The sequence below is a fragment of the Periplaneta americana genome, chromosome 17 (assembly GCF_040183065.1).
Source record: "Periplaneta americana isolate PAMFEO1 chromosome 17, P.americana_PAMFEO1_priV1, whole genome shotgun sequence".
Classification (NCBI taxonomy): Eukaryota; Metazoa; Arthropoda; class Insecta; order Blattodea; family Blattidae; genus Periplaneta; species Periplaneta americana.
Genome location: NC_091133.1, coordinates 132,361,399 through 132,377,532, shown reverse-complemented (window position 1 = coordinate 132,377,532; position 16,134 = coordinate 132,361,399). Strand labels below are relative to the sequence as shown.

Here is a 16,134-nt window from a genome sequence, read left to right as displayed (position 1 = left end):
CTCTTTAATTGTATTGCTGAAACTCATGTTTACAATATCATACTCTTTCAGCTACATTTCTTAATAAATAATATCTTTTTTTATTTTATGTTACAAGAAAATACTGATATTTGACCATTTTTTAAAATGAATTTATTTTTTCTCAGACAGTCTGTCAAATGTAGAGAAGTGATTTTGCATCATATTGTAGATATGACATACATAAATACACACAAAAAGTACTTTTTGAGTTATGAGGGAAACGCTTCATCACTGCACAGTGAATTTTGAATTAAAAAAAATAATGGAGGAAAAAAGTTGAATATTTCCAAAATTTTACTCCTTTAAGCTGTACCTAACCCCTTAATATTGAAATGTAACAAGTTTGCCAACATCTAGTCACTGACTAGCTGAACAAATGCGGCTAATATAGCCACTTTGTCTCCGACTGAAATATTGTAAATATAATTCTGTAATAATATCAGTGTTATAAAACTGACAAATCCCATAAACAATGAATATTCATAATATATGTTTAAATTATCAGATTGGTAACACTGATAACCAATTTCTTCCCACAGACAGCACACTAGGGGTCTACGACCACATGGAGAAAACGAAGGAACGTCTATGAAGATGTAACCTCTATCATAAGAGTTAAACCTCCCTGTTGCCATCCATACCACATAAGTCTAGTGCCGACGTTAAGAAATCATGGAGCTCTATCTCTATGCTCCCCAGACTCATTCATGATCCTTATAGGGTAGTAGGTCAGTGTTGCCATACCTACTGATTAAGCAGGAGATTTCTACTGTTCTACTTCTTTTTTTTGTCAAAAGTCCGAATTTCTCCTTCGTTTTTGGCATGCAGCAGTCACCTGGTTCTATGCCCGGATTTTAAATTTATTACATATTATATTATGTCACCATGCCTTACTTTTGCATCTTATACACAAGTCAAACAATGTTTTCATTCGTCTCCCCAACGATCTAGAAGTAAGAGTATTCTTCCAGCTCATTGTGTCTCCCTACTCATAACGCGTCGTCACAAAGATGCTTAAAGAGCAAGAACACGTGAAACAGTGAGAGGGTAAAGTGTAGGTAATGGTGTTTTGTGTTACATATCGTGCACAGTGATCTTTTAAAATGAGTGAAAGTGTCCCAGCAAGAAAGAAGAGTAAATACTTCTTCGCAGAATTATAAATCAGAGTGGGAAAATTATGAACAGTTTAAAGGGTAGTTATGCAAAAACAGGAAAAGGGATCGTTTTTCGTCTGTTATAATCGCAGCTAATGCAGTACTGTCTTTAATATCATCTTTAAAATAAATCTCGTTCTATCTAAAATCGTTTGTCAATATACAAAAAAACTCCTAATTAATACATTTTAATGCGAAATATTGTCAATGAGACATTACTGTGTAAAAACAAAATTGCGTGACTTATTTACATACGCTGAGTAAAGATGAAGTAGTAATATTTAGCAAAATTGTTAAATTTCATTGGTTAGGGATGTGCTATAGTAGTAATAAAACAGTACCATCTTTCTTACAGTACACACTGTTTTGTAATTAATATTTATAATAAGAAGAGAAAATTTATGTTTAATTAATCTACTGTAATCTCCTGTTTTTTATGGTTTTCTCCTGATTTTCGTGAGTAGGTCGTGGCAACACTGTAGTAGGCGTATCTTTTCCTACCTGACCTACCATTTTTATGGCCTACAAGATTTATAGATCCCTTATGTACGTGTAAGAAGAGGTCATTATCTTGTGTTTTTCTTCCTACTGATTCGTAAGTCATGTTATCGACCCAGTATAATAAGATATTGAATTCGGTATACGAAACATGAGCAACGTGTGATGAAACGCCATATTTAATTCGGATGTCTGCGCAAGAGAGCGCCACTGCAGCAGAGGAAGTGGGGGAGGGTGTAATCATTATTTTGCATGAAAACAAACTCATTAAATTATAATGCATTACAAATACCCGGCTGAGGCGCGTCGCGAGTTGTGTTACAAACATGCGCACATCTCTTGAATGAATAATGAATCAGCAATACATTTATTACATTCACATTTAACATGACTTCTGAGAACGCATAACGCATCCTCTCATCGGTGCTGTTTAGTTTTTAACACTGTTATAAATTATCGCGCACGCTTCCCTTCACCAGTTGTTTAACGATGGCAGTATTGTTCAGTGAAATGATAATAGTAACCGGTGTCACGGAGATGACACATCTTTTTATCCCTTTCAGTTCTTCGGTAAAAAATCTTGGCATTCACATGGATAATAATCTAAACTGGGACATGCAAATCACAGAAACTTGCAGAAAAGTATATTCTATTATCCATGTGCTAAAAAGGATAAATGTTCATCTTCCCTCTTGCTTAAAAAAGTCGCTTGTGCAGACGCTTGTATTTCCCTATTTTGGCTATACTGACATTTTACTGACTGACCTTTCCAGCGACAACAAAACGAATCTTCAACGTGCTCATAATTTGTGTGTACGTTTTGTAAGCAATATTCGTAAATATGATCATTTTACTCCATCCCTGAAAACAATAAGTTGGCTTAAACTAGATAAGAAAAGAAATTACATTCACTTCTCCTTCTCTTCGAAATCTTGAACTCTTCTATTCCTTCGTACCTGTCGTCTCGCTTCACTTACCTTTCTTCCCACCACAATCTGAACACACGCTCTCGCCATGAAACAGTACTAACAATACCATCCCATCGCACCTCCTCATACTCATCCTCTTTCACAATAGCCCTGCCAAGACTCTGGAATTCGTTACCTGCTAGCATCAGGGACTGTCGAAATAAAATTGAACTCAAACGAAAACTTACTAGGCACTTGGTCAGTAATTGATTACTTGTAAATAGTTTCTTTAATCTATCACAAAATATTTCAATATTCAGTAATTTCATCACTATACAATTTTGTTATTCTAGATTTAATTTGTAATTCAGTAAATATAAAATATTCTTTGTTTCTCTATGATAAATTATCTAGCTTTCATTATTCAGGTAATCTTTTCGTACTTTGATTTTATTGTAATTATAAATTTAATACTAATTGTAATGTTATTTGTAATTGTAATTGTAAATTTAATACTAATTGTAATTTTATTGTTGATATTGTAGTTGGAATCTCCTGGTAGAGGGGCAGAGAAGGCACTACTACTACTATTCATTATGTTATCCCAGCAATTGATTTCCAACTAAGCATATTCGATAGTGATTAATAGACTTCGTGAAATTGCCACAAGAATCGCAAGGTTTACTGTGCACGCGGTATAGACTGTATGAGAAGGGGGCGTGGAACGGATTGAGTATGCCTCTAATGTAAACACTGAGCAGCATACTGCGGTTACAATAAAACCTGTATCCTGCATTCAAGAAATGTAATGAATGATCATTGAAGTAGGAAATGTCTAAACATGTAAATACACAATTATTTTATAGTGAGATATATTAACTCTTAAAATTTAATGTAAGATACTCACATCATCCTTGAATATGTGCATTGCAGTGAAGAGTTACGTACATTTTCAGCGACTGCAATGTAACCTCCTCCGACGGTCACTTAAACAGTTTTTATTTTGAGAAAATGTACGTTCAACAACACACGATGTAATACGTACATATTTGAAGAACGGAAAGTCACTACTTCAGATGTCTTGTCGTGACCCGATAGTACATCATTTATAATACGAAGTTGTGAATAGGCACAATTTTTTAGCAATAATGTTTCTCAACTTACATTTCATTTTTTTTTTTTCTGACATTAGTGAATTGTTATTTTGGATAACGGTTTGTGTTACTTTATCCACTATATTAAGGGCTTCTGAGAGTTGTAGTTTAGGCGATTCTAACAGGATGATGCTTTTGGACAAGATTTTAAAATTAGAATCAATGAACAGAATATCTTCCAATAGCTGTTCAGAAGCCAATGATTTTACAGCTGCAACAACGGAACTGTCTGTGCTATCCAATTACCGCCATTATTTTGCCGTAATGTTCTGCATGATAATTAACAACATCCAACCACGTTCCCCAACGGGTCAAGACTGGCTGCGGAGGTAAGGGTATTCCAGGGGCAATTATTTGTAACGGCAACACTCTCATTGTAGTATGTTTGATTGAATTTTTGTATGTACTGAACAAAATATGTTAAGCTTTGACTATTCCAATCACAGTAATTCAAAAACAAGTGCTTACTTAGGTATACATTAGCTGTAGCTGCTCTATTATTTGGACCGGTCACAACTCGTAACATGAACTGCTTATACTACGAGACCGGGAGGTCGCCCACCTCCTCTATACTACCGTACATCGGCAACCTGATTGCATGCTGCGTGTGGCAATTCAACGAAGTCTAGTGATTAATATCGTATGCGCAACAACCCGCAAACCTTCAAAGCAGCAATCCAAAATGGCAGGTGTGAATTTTGAAAGTGACATTGATTTCGAAATAAACATTAAACGAACTTAAAACATTCCACTGGGAGCCATTCCCCAGTTAAATTTCACGAACTGCACAATTAATTAATTCAAGAAATTAAATTACAACATCGCATACAGAACAAATAACACTCTACAAAAACAATACAAACAAACAAATACAACCACAAAGGCGTATACAAACTCAAATGTAACACCTGCAACAACTTCTACATAGGACAGACAGGCAGATCGTTTCAAACACGTTACAAAGAACACATCACAGCCATAACAAAAGTACAAAACACCTCCACATATGCAGAACACATCACAAGTGCTAACCACACCCACAGAGACATCAACACAGACATGGAAATACTACACATCCAACCAAAAAGCCAGAAACTCAACACACTAGAACAATATGAAATATACAGACACACAAAAACACACCCCAACGAAATTCTCAACACACAACTCAACTTCAAAACACAGACACTCTTTGACTCTACACTATACCACAGGAACACACCCTCACAGGAAACAGAACAAGTGGCGCCAAGACCAACAACGACCAGTTCTGAAGATGACCCATAAATAGGTCCAAACATGTAAACGAGGTACGTTGAAATTTAACACAGGAAAGTGTTACCATACATATTCCGAAGTAATAACATGTATTTAAAATAAAATAAATTCTGTTCTTGTTAATTTTAATATTCTAATAAACTGAGTTCAATTCCTGTGTTTTAATGTGTGATGCTTTGAGGTTAAAATCTCCAAACGAAAGCCCTGCAAAAAAATCAATAAATACTGCGTAGACGCAAAAGTGCTCTTTGCGTGCCATCTGTTGCACTAATCGGGAACACGGTGAAAATACACTCAAGGTAAGATAAAAACTCTAAACTCAAGGCATTTAATACATTATGGTCGAACAAAAACAGTCATATGGTAATTAAGGACGCTTGTATGAAAATTATAAAACTCGCTTACTTTCGTTCCATAAACATACTGGCGTCTCTTAATTACTATCTTTATAGGCTCGTTGCATAATATACTATTTTCAATCAATTATTTTATCTTCTTAGAAATAATATTGCTGTAGTTCATAGTGTAGGTGCCTTGAAACATAGTCCTATAGACATACAGGAACTAAATTCTTTACCACGCAATCCGAGGACATTTTCATATTATTTGGAAGTAATATAGTTTGTTTCACTTCTAAATTCCACGGTTTAATGTGTCAAGGTAATGTAAATGAACTATTAAATACAGCAGACAGCATTTTTCTCTTGACTCGTCAAGTTTTAAAGCTATCAGTTTGTAATATTTAAGTCAGATTATGAAAACTGTGATAAACATAACCTGTAATTTTTAATATTTTATTAAAATATAATAATTTTAATAAAAGTTTAAAATGTAAAAGGAAATTTAAAACAATGAGACATGAATGCCAATATTTCTCATAAACTAGTGAAAGGATTTGAATGTTTTTCTTTTTATTTATTTATTTACTAGAGCTTCATCAAATTACAGGCTGCCATTAGACAAAGCATACAAAACAGTACGAGAACAAATAGATGAAGAAAAATAACAGAGCAAGAAAAAAAGTAAACAAGTACACAAAGAAACAAACAATGGCAGTTTACAGAATAAAAAAAAAGTTACAAGTAAAGAAGCAATGAAAGCTAATAAGAGAAAGAAAAATGATAATGGTGCGTCAGTTTTTTCAGTACACTGAATTAGAGTCCATATAGGTGGTTCCGTAAAAGTTTGACTGACTCTCTAATTATGAGGAGGGCCAGTTCATTCAGAAAAGATTTTTGCAGTCCTAGGGTCTTCAGAATTGAGAAGAGAAGTTAGGCATCGTTCCTCTTGCTCCAAACATCAATCCCGTAACACTGATATCGTGAAGTTGGTATTTATCTGCTGATAGAATTTAATTTTGGTAACAGAATTATTTTCCTATGTTAATCTGGGGAATGAATTTAACATAACTCTTGTTAGAGTAATTAGTAAAAGAATATTTGTTGGTCATTACAGGCTCACATCTTCACAAGGAAAGTGAAATAGCGATATCAGTGCTACAAGAAGTACAACAATAATAGCAATATTATATTACATTTGTTTTCGCAGCTATAGTTTATGTATAATGTATGGATGAGATAACATAATTTAATTTACTAGTCTGGCCCAATATTTTGGGTTTGCCTTGCGACACAGGATAGCTCACAATCAAATTTAAAATGAAAAATTATACAGGGTGTATCTAAATTGGTGTCAAATATTTCGCGGATGTGTTCGTAACACGAAAACTTTACAAAAGGTTCATATGAACATTGGTCTCAAAATAATTTATTTCAGAGTTACAAGACAAAATTTAATGTTACAAAAATTACTCGAAGTGGCTTCCTCCTGATTCGATGTATCCCCTAAACCTGCGTTACATGCTCTGGCGTACTCTGTTGAAAATTCCTGGAGTGTTACGTATTTCGTGAAATCCAGTTTGGATATGCTCTCAGAATATCAGCATTAAGTACAGGAGTCGTATAAACCAGGGACTTTAAATGTCCCCAGGCGAAGAAATCCATTGGATTCAAATCAGGCGATCGAGCAGGCCATGCAATGAATCCCCTTCGACCAATACATCTTTGGGGAAATCGATCATTAAAAAATTACAAACTATCAGACTGAAATGAGCTGGAGCAGCATCGTGTTAAAACACATTCGTTGGATGACGTCCAGAAGCACATCATCAATTAAATGATGCAAATCATTTCGTTCTGTTCATTCACAGAATACATTTTCTTCTGATTTCTTTCCTCTACAAAATACAAACAAACAAAAAACCATCAAACAATCAGCGGTCAATGAAGGGACAAATCCTTTAATAACTCCCTAACGAATGGTTTTCAGACCCATGTTCTTATTAGCTTTTTTAATTGTTTTGATGTTAGGAACACGTCCCCGAAATATTTGACACCAATTTAGATACACCCTGTATAACCAGGACTCTTATTACTGAAAGAACTCCGGCGTACGGTATGTAACACACTGGCACGGACTGCTCTGAAAACGCTCTGAGGCATCAGCAAGTTCTCAGTACTGTATGCCGATTTGTTTGAAAGGGTATCTTCAAAGATTTCGCAGTTTGCTTACGTGGCGTGCAGAATGAAGGGCCGCATTATGCCCGCGAGGATTAGTAGGTGGTCTGTGTCATCACCGCTATTTACTGGCGGGTTACACATCGCGTGTATTTAGTTACTAAAAGCTGCTGCTGTTTCGTCCCGTCATCATTTCTGTTATTAGTCTGTATAAATTAGATTTGTGACAGACGTTATGAAGACGTTAGCATTTTTAATACAATTACTGTATTTATTTCACTGCAGTAGGCTATTCTGAGATTCGTGGGTTCAAGAAATTTACAGGATAATAATTTTCTTCAGCAGCTGACTTTTGGGTATTACATCGTATGCTGGGAATTAATTTCTCTAACGCTTTGGAACTCCCATCTTCAGGGCAAAATAGCGTATTATGGATTTTTTGTTTAATTTATTAATTTGTCCTGCAGAATAATATCTGTAATGTTGACAATTAATATTTGAGGAGAAAAATTCGCTCCGGCGCCGGGGATCGAACCCGGGTCCTTGGTTCTGCGTACCAAGCGCTCTGACCACTGAGCTACGCCGAATTCAATCCACAGCACCGGATCGAATTAATTGTCAACATTACAGAGATTATTCTGTAGGACAAATTAATAAATAAAAAAAGTAAAAAAAAAAAAATCCATAATCTTCTCATAACTATAGTCGCGATGCTGTTATTCCCGGCATGACTCCTCCTCTTTGCTTAGGAAGTGAAAGCTCTATAAAGTCTAGGTAGATAGTATCGTTCTCCATTTTTGTTCTTTCGTTGCCGAGCTACCATACGAGGAATCTATTTGCCACACCGTTAAACATTATCATGTCGTAGCTCCTATGATAATAAATCAAACGCACTGTAATTCAGCAAATAATTGAGCGGCAAATAACGTCTTCGTGTACTTTCTGCGAACGCCAACGAAAGAGCCAAAATGGCGGGCGATTATATTAAGTATTTATCGAGTCTTAAGAAATGAATAACGTCTTCCTCAGCGAATCACAAGACGCACACTTTTAAATGTAGCCGACCTGCAACGCGATTGACTGCCGGGAATTAGAGCGACGAGACTATAGCAGTGCAACATAACTGCGGAATCCCGGCCAAATAAGTCACTCAACTGAGTGCGCTCCTAGTATAATGACAGTTGACACTAGACATATACGTCAACATATATGCCTAACTTGGAGTCAGGCCACAAAAGGAAACACTGAAGGAGGGAGGTTCGATTCGGTGCTGTGGATTGAATTCGGCGAAGCTCAGTGGTCAGAGCGCTTAGTACGTAGAACCAAGGCCCCGGGTTCGATCCCCGGCGCCGGAGCGAATTTTTCTCTTCAAATATTAAAATAGCGTAACCAAATGTGTCGCCTATTGTGTTGGGCCCAATATAACTAAAGAGCCGGAAATGAAGCCATACCTACTTTGAAGCAGTAATTACGAGAGGGAGAGACCGATTTATTAGCGAAGTGATATCTCCATATTTTTATTACATGTATTCGCGGGGATGTTCTGGCGACTTCGTTAGAATTAGCTGCCTCACACAGGGGTTTCGTCACTTGTCAGCATCGGACAGATTTAGGGCCACCTTGAGCGGGGTTTCGTATAGACTCGATGAAGCATAAAAGCCGGAGTCGGACTAGACCCGTGGGAAAGATACTGCCAAGCTTGGGTTTTCCAAAGAACGGGTATTCCTGTGAGATAGACAAACTAATTAGATGTTATGGGAAATCCAAAGTTTAAATTTAGAGATGACATATTTCGCGCCCAATAAGAAGAGATCTTGGTCCAGCTTATGAGGTCACTTTGGACCAATAGGGAATAGATTTTAGGCCAGTTAGTGACGTAGTTTTTAACCAATAGGATAGTTAGTTTTAGCGCAGGATAGGTTTTTATAAATAAGGGTGACGGGGAGCGGAGACGACGACTACTATTCCGCCGCGGAGCGGAGATCATAAAAACGAGTTCGCATCGTGTCGGCGGCCCTACATACAGGGCACAATAACTACTTCGTTTGGTGTCGACGACTACTATTCCGCTTCGGAGCGGAGATCATCAAAACAACTTTACATCGTGTCGGCGGCCCTACATACAGGGCAGAATAACTACTTCGTTTGGTGTCGACAGGACTACTATTTCGCTTCGTGTCGTAGTGTACGGGACAGAGTATTGAATTTATAGTATCGGATAGAGCTTATTCAGAGCTGCAACTGAGTCGATACAGAATTGCGACCAACGATTGAATTATAAGTCAGCCGGAAATACATACTCTAGGGTTTACCAAGTGGATACGACAATAAACTTATAGTTTTGAAGTTTACGCTGCCTTTTATTTAAGTAGCCGGCTTGGTATTATTCCCGACATCAACCTACACCACAACCGTACCTCGGCTACCCTGAGTGAATCTCACGCAACATCGAGACGCACCCACCCTCAAATGGCGCCCAACGTGTGGTCACAATAACCACTCACCCTCAAATGGCGTCCAACGTGGGAACTCAATAACGACACCCACCCTCAAATGGCGCCCAACGTGGGGCTCGAAGGAAGACAGCTGTTCCAGTGACCGGCCCCGGGTGCGAACACAGCACCAAACAACGAGGAGGACCGGACGGAGCAGTTCAGCCCTGCATAGCCGAGGAACGACGCTGGAAGGCGGGAACAGAACCAAGCCGTCGCGACATCACGACAACACTAGAGAAGACAACACGGGGACCACCAGAGAAGGCGACTCGGAGAGGCTGTGGCAAGTATGAATAGAAGACGTACAAATGTGTATATATGTATATGATATTTTGGGGGAATAATTATAAAGTGTATATGTTTCAATTTCTGGTGTGATATTTCGGGTGTATATATATATATATGTATTTTTTTTTGTGATATTTTGGGGGAAAGAGTGAAATAAGTGTATTGCGTAATTTGTTGGAAGTGAGTCGAGTGCAAATACAGGCCTAGTTAGATTATTATTGGGAAAGCAAGCGTCGGATAGATGACAGAGTGGCGTATAGATGATACTACGTAGCCATAGGAGTAAAGTAGTTAGGAAAATACGAGGAAGACGAGGAAATAGAAACAAGGGAACCATGGAGCAAAGGAAGGACGAGGAAATTATGGAAATTAGGGAGGAGGTCGAGAATAACGCAGGACAAGAAATAGAGAGAGAGCGAACGGTGGAAAAGCAACAGAGTAGAGACCGCGGCAAAGGGGAAATGACGCTAGAGCAGTTGTGGGAGCAGATGAGACACTTCATGGAAAATAATTCAAGGGAAAGTAGAGAACAAATAAAACAAATGGAAACTAAATTAGAGAATAACTCAAGGGAAAGTAGAGAGCAGATTCTGAGGGAAAGTAAAGAACAAATAAAACAAATGGAAACTAAATTAGAGAATAACTCAAGGGAAAGTAGAGAGCAGATTCTGAGGGAAAGTAAAGAACAAATAAAACAAATGGAAACTAAATTAGAAAATGACTCAAGGGAAAGTAGAGAGCAGATTCTGAGGGAAAGTAGAGAACAAATAAAACAAATGGAAAATAGATTGGGGGAAAGTTCGAGAGAGATTAGAGATCATATTGCAAAATTAGCGGAAAGAGGAAACAAGATGGAGGACAAAATAGAGAAGCTAGAGGGGAAATTAACCGAGAATGGGATCGGAATGGAGAACCAATTGAAGATAGCTATGGATAGGATGTCAGAAAGTATGAAGGATTTAGAAGTTAGAGTTAGAGATAGCGCTACCAGAGAGAATAGCGATCTAAAATCAGCTGTGGAGGAAACGATAGTGGAAAAGGTTCGGGAAATTCAGAATTCGGTGGAAGAGAAAATAGGTGAGATGGATCAGGAAGTGGACGGTCTCAAGCGAGCCATAAAGAATAAAGAAAGGGCGGATAACGAATGTTTGGAAGAATTAAGAAGTAAACTAAACTCAATAAACGACGTACTAAATGGGGGTAGTCCCGCAAATTTAAGCGGACATAGCAGCTCGGACCGTGCAGTTTCTAGACAAGAGGGCACAAGTGAGAGCCCGGCATCAGGTAGCAACATAAATGTAAGACATGTTAACAATAGTGTTGGTGAGGAATGTCAGACCTCACGGGATGACGTGCGTAGTGAGTTAATAAATGTAAACGACAAGGCATATTTAGGCCGTCCCCAGTACCCCACTCACATTTTGAATGAGATTGGTTACCCTATTTTTGATGAGGTTGAATTTTCAAACCCACATAACTACATAAGTGAGCTAGAAACGTACTTTAGAGTAAGAGGGGTGCCGGATGACTTAAAAATGACTGTCGTACGAAAGAGCCTAAAGAGCCGACCACTCAACTGGGCGCTAGTGGCCCTAGGGGATAATGTCACTTATGAGGAATTCAGAGAAAAATTTTCGGAGAGATACTGGGGACAAAGACAACAACAAAGAATTAGGAAGGAAATTAATCAGAGCAGGTTCGACGCGGGAAGAGGCGTCTCTATGATAGACTATTTTCTTGAAATTGTTAAGAAAGGGAAAAGCCTCAATCCACCAATACCGGATTCAGAGCTGATCCAAACTGTGATTTCGCAGTATCCCGAGAACATCAGATATAATCTGATTGTAGCAGGGCCCCGAGACTTCGGGGAAACAATAGATCTATTGACTGCGCTGGACGGTTCGGACGCCACGCACTATGAATGTAGTGGACAGGCAGATTATGAACATGGTAAAGGAAAGGGTTCAAGCCCCACCGACCAGAAAGCGGGGAAGGGGGCAAGTACGGCCTTTTCATCCCCAAGGACAGGAGCCCAAAATCAGAGTAACTGGGGTGGTGACAGGAGCCCCAACAACGCACATAGTCGGTACCATAATGGCCATAACGGAGGGAAAAGTCCCAACAGGGAGAGAAGGATTGACCCGCCCTTTGGGGGTCCTTACAATAATAGTAGGAATAACCAGAGTAGTCATAACAGGATGAGAAACGATAGAGGAGGTGTTGGTCCCGTGCGTAGGGTTAACCACATAAGATGGTACACGGGAAGACAAGAAAATGGAAATAATAGGCTTAGAACCCAACCCCACTGGCTTAGGAACAGAAATTACAGACAGGGATTCTGGCAGCCTAACTTTAGCAGGGGACCGCAAAATCGAGGTGATTGGAGGAGACAGGAGCAGGAGAGAGATAGGCGAGGCGTCCTACAAGAAATGGCCTCACAAGGGTGCAATAGGCCACCTACACAGTGTAACGTGGGACAAAGCAGGAATAGAGACATGAACGGACGTCAGCAAAGTCCGGTCAGAATGAGTATGGGCCGGGAGCCTATAAATTGTAGAAATAGAGACGAGGTAGCAGTGGAACCGACTGCATCACACTCGGGAAACTGCTAGACAGAAGTCTCAAGGGTTCGGAGATTTCTGTAGCTAAGTGCAATAAGTCACTATCAAAAGAATCCACCAACGCGGTAAGCGTGAAGAGACAGAGCGAGATTACTAACCCAGAGTTAGAAAATAATGGGACTTATGTATTGCCTTATATAGATGCTAAAATATTTGGGATAAAGTGTTGTGTGTTGTTGGACTCGGGCTCCACAAATAATGTATGCAGCTTGGAATTTTTTCAAAAGGTTAGGGATTCAGGAATAAAACTGCAAACGTTACCGATATGTTCACTGTACTGTGCAGGCGCCCTAAGTAAGAAGAAGGAAAAGGTAAAATATCAAGTATGGTTCGAGTTAGAGTGCGGAGACGTGAAATTAAATGCTATTTTTCTTGTGATACAAAGGTTGACTACCGACATCATTATTGGAGTAGAAAGCTTTTATGAATGGCACGCGCTATTAGATTTCAGGGAAAACAGACTAGGGGTTACGGCAGGTAACGGCAGTGTAGGCCATGTCCCATTCAGTAGCAATAGCGCTAGATCGGAGTTAGATGAAAGAACCGCAGGAGAGATTGAATTACAGGAAGAGTTATTTTTTTGTAGAGCACCTCAAAATTTGTAAGAATGTAATTATAGAGGTTAATCCGTGGGAAGGTAACGAGGTAACTAGGGGAGTGTGTCAAGTAGGCTGCGGAGAATGCGAATTGTGTATCGGCGAATTAGTCCATGCGAGACAAATAGGACGCAATCTCATTAGCGGTAGGGCCAGCTATTGTAATGAGAGTTCGCCGGGCGATCTTAGGCAGGTAGACGCGTATAACAATAGGAAGACAGATACTTTCGAAATAGTGAGAGATAAAGTTAACCAGGCACACGGCCTGAGTGAGAGTGAAAGAAAACGCTTAATGGATGTTGTAGGTAGCCATTTAAATGTCTTTTCAGACGCGCCGGGTCTGTGTAGAGTGTATACACACCAAATTAAGGTGGTAGGAATGGAGGAATTTCGGCATAAATGTAGACCCATCCCCCTATCTTTAAGGGATCAGGCAGACGAAGTCATAAATGATATGTTAAAAGACGGAGTTATAGAAGTATCGGACTCGCCTTACGTAAATGCATTGTGCTGGGTTAGGAAGCCCAATGGAAGCTTAAGAGTAACAATCGATGCCCGACACGTTAACTCGTTCTCAGTTAAAGATAATTTCAGGACGGAGTCAGTGGACACTTTGTTAGGCCGTATCAGTGACTGTTCTATATTCACTAGTTTGGACTTGACCAGTTCGTATTGGCAGATTCCGCTGGACGAGGACTCGAGAAAATTCACAGCGTTCCTACATAACGGGAAAGTTTATCAGTATACCCGATGCCCATTCGGCATCGCGAGTTCTGGATCTGCGCTACTAAGAGCACTTGACATAATTTTTGGTGATTCGACGAAAGGTTTTCTGGCACAGTACATTGACGATTTTCTTATATATGGCAATAATGTTGATAGGCATATTAGAGATATTGATTTTGTACTTACTAAATTGAGAGAGGCTGGTATGACAGTCAAGCTGGGGAAAACAGCCTTTTTTAAAGTTGAGACAGTTTTCCTGGGTTACGTAATTTCGTCTGACGGAATTAGACCGGACCAAGAGAGAATTCAGAGCATTTCGAGGATCCCGCCGCCGCGGAACCGGAAACAGGTTCGTAGATATCTAGGTATCCTACAATACCAGAATCGGTTTCTCGTCAATTATGCTAAGCATGTAGCCCCACTCAGAGCATTGTTGAAGAAGGATACACCATTCAGGTGGGGGTCGGCAGAGCAGGAAGCATTCGATCGAACGAAACTGCTTTTTGCCGACTCAATTCTGTTGGAAAGGCCTAACGACAGCCTACCTTTTCAGATTTATACGGATGCGTCTTCATATGGATATGGAGCAATTCTATGTCAGACAGATGAAGATAATAAGCGACATGTGATTGCCACAGCTTCTAGGGGACTGTCGCGTACCGAAAGCAACGCATCAATCACGGAACTTGAGATTTCTGCTGTGTACTTCGCACTACAGAAGTTCCGTCAGTATATCTTTAATAGGCAGATCATCATATTTACTGACCATGTAAGCCTAGCGTTTCTGAGTAGATGCAAATTGACGAACTCTAGAATATCTAGATATGTGCACGAAATTTTGGCTCATGATGTGACGATCAGACATATTCCGGGGGCAGACAATATCTTTGGTGATTGTCTCTCTCGTTTGAATTCCAAATCGGGGCTACCGGAAACTATCACCGCCCCCGCGTACGAAATTGCCGTGATGAAAATTGATTCCACGAGGAATGGAGCTCTGACGGGAAAATTTCGGAAAATTGCAGATTTGCAGCAGGAGGATTCCACGATAAGGGCCTTAATGGACAAAGCTAGAGAAATCTCACAGGTGAAAGACGAAGTGTATGGATTGCGCTCTGGTATCTTGTATAAATTGCATGGTAGGGATATCCAGAAGTGGAAGATATACATACCTGCGAGTATGGAGAATGAACTTATAAACAACTTTCACCTATCTATGTGTCACTCTGGGAGTGATAGGATCATTTTAACTATGTCAGAATCATTTTATATTAAGCAACTGTCAAAGAAGGTTAGAAGGGTAATATCTCGTTGCGAGGTCTGCCAGAGGGCGAAACCTCTAAATGTAAGGTATGACAATGTACCACAGGTCATTATCAGGGGTAAAAAGAATGAACTTGTAGCAGTGGACGAACACGGTCCAATGCCCACATCGTCCTTCGGACACAGGTACATATTTGTTACGTACGATGTCTTCACAAAATTTGTAAAGATTTACCCTTTAAGAAATATCTCTAGTAAATTGTGTGCTGACAAGCTGGTTAGAGACTACATACCGACTTACGGCCCGGTAACAGCGGTGCTCAGTGACAATGTGTCGGTACATAAATCGAAAGTGTTTTGCAAAAGGCTGGAAGATGCGGGCGTGAAACTATACAATTGCTCCGCATACTTTCCCAGCGGTAATCCCTGCGAAAGAGCGCTTAGGGATATATCATTGTACCTCCGTATTCTGTGTCACCGAAACCATAAGGACTGGTTTAGGCAATGTGAGGTGATTGAGAGAGTCATGAACCACTCTATTAATCCAACGACCGGAATAGCTCCGATCAAACTGATGTTAGGGATCGATCCCGATCCTATGATAAAGAGTTTGCCG

The 16,134-nt window shown here is 39.5% G+C and overlaps 1 protein-coding gene and 1 non-coding gene across 5 annotated transcripts in view; one reads left to right on the top strand and one right to left on the bottom strand.

The window, feature by feature from the left end:
• Ddr (discoidin domain-containing receptor 2) overlaps window positions 1-16,134 on the top strand; it is a 1,446,713-nt gene that overhangs the window by 201,660 nt on the left and 1,228,919 nt on the right. The window lies entirely within an intron of this gene.
• Window positions 8,044-8,116, bottom strand: TRNAC-GCA (transfer RNA cysteine (anticodon GCA)). Its single transcript has one exon. It is a non-coding gene; the product is annotated as a tRNA-Cys (tRNA).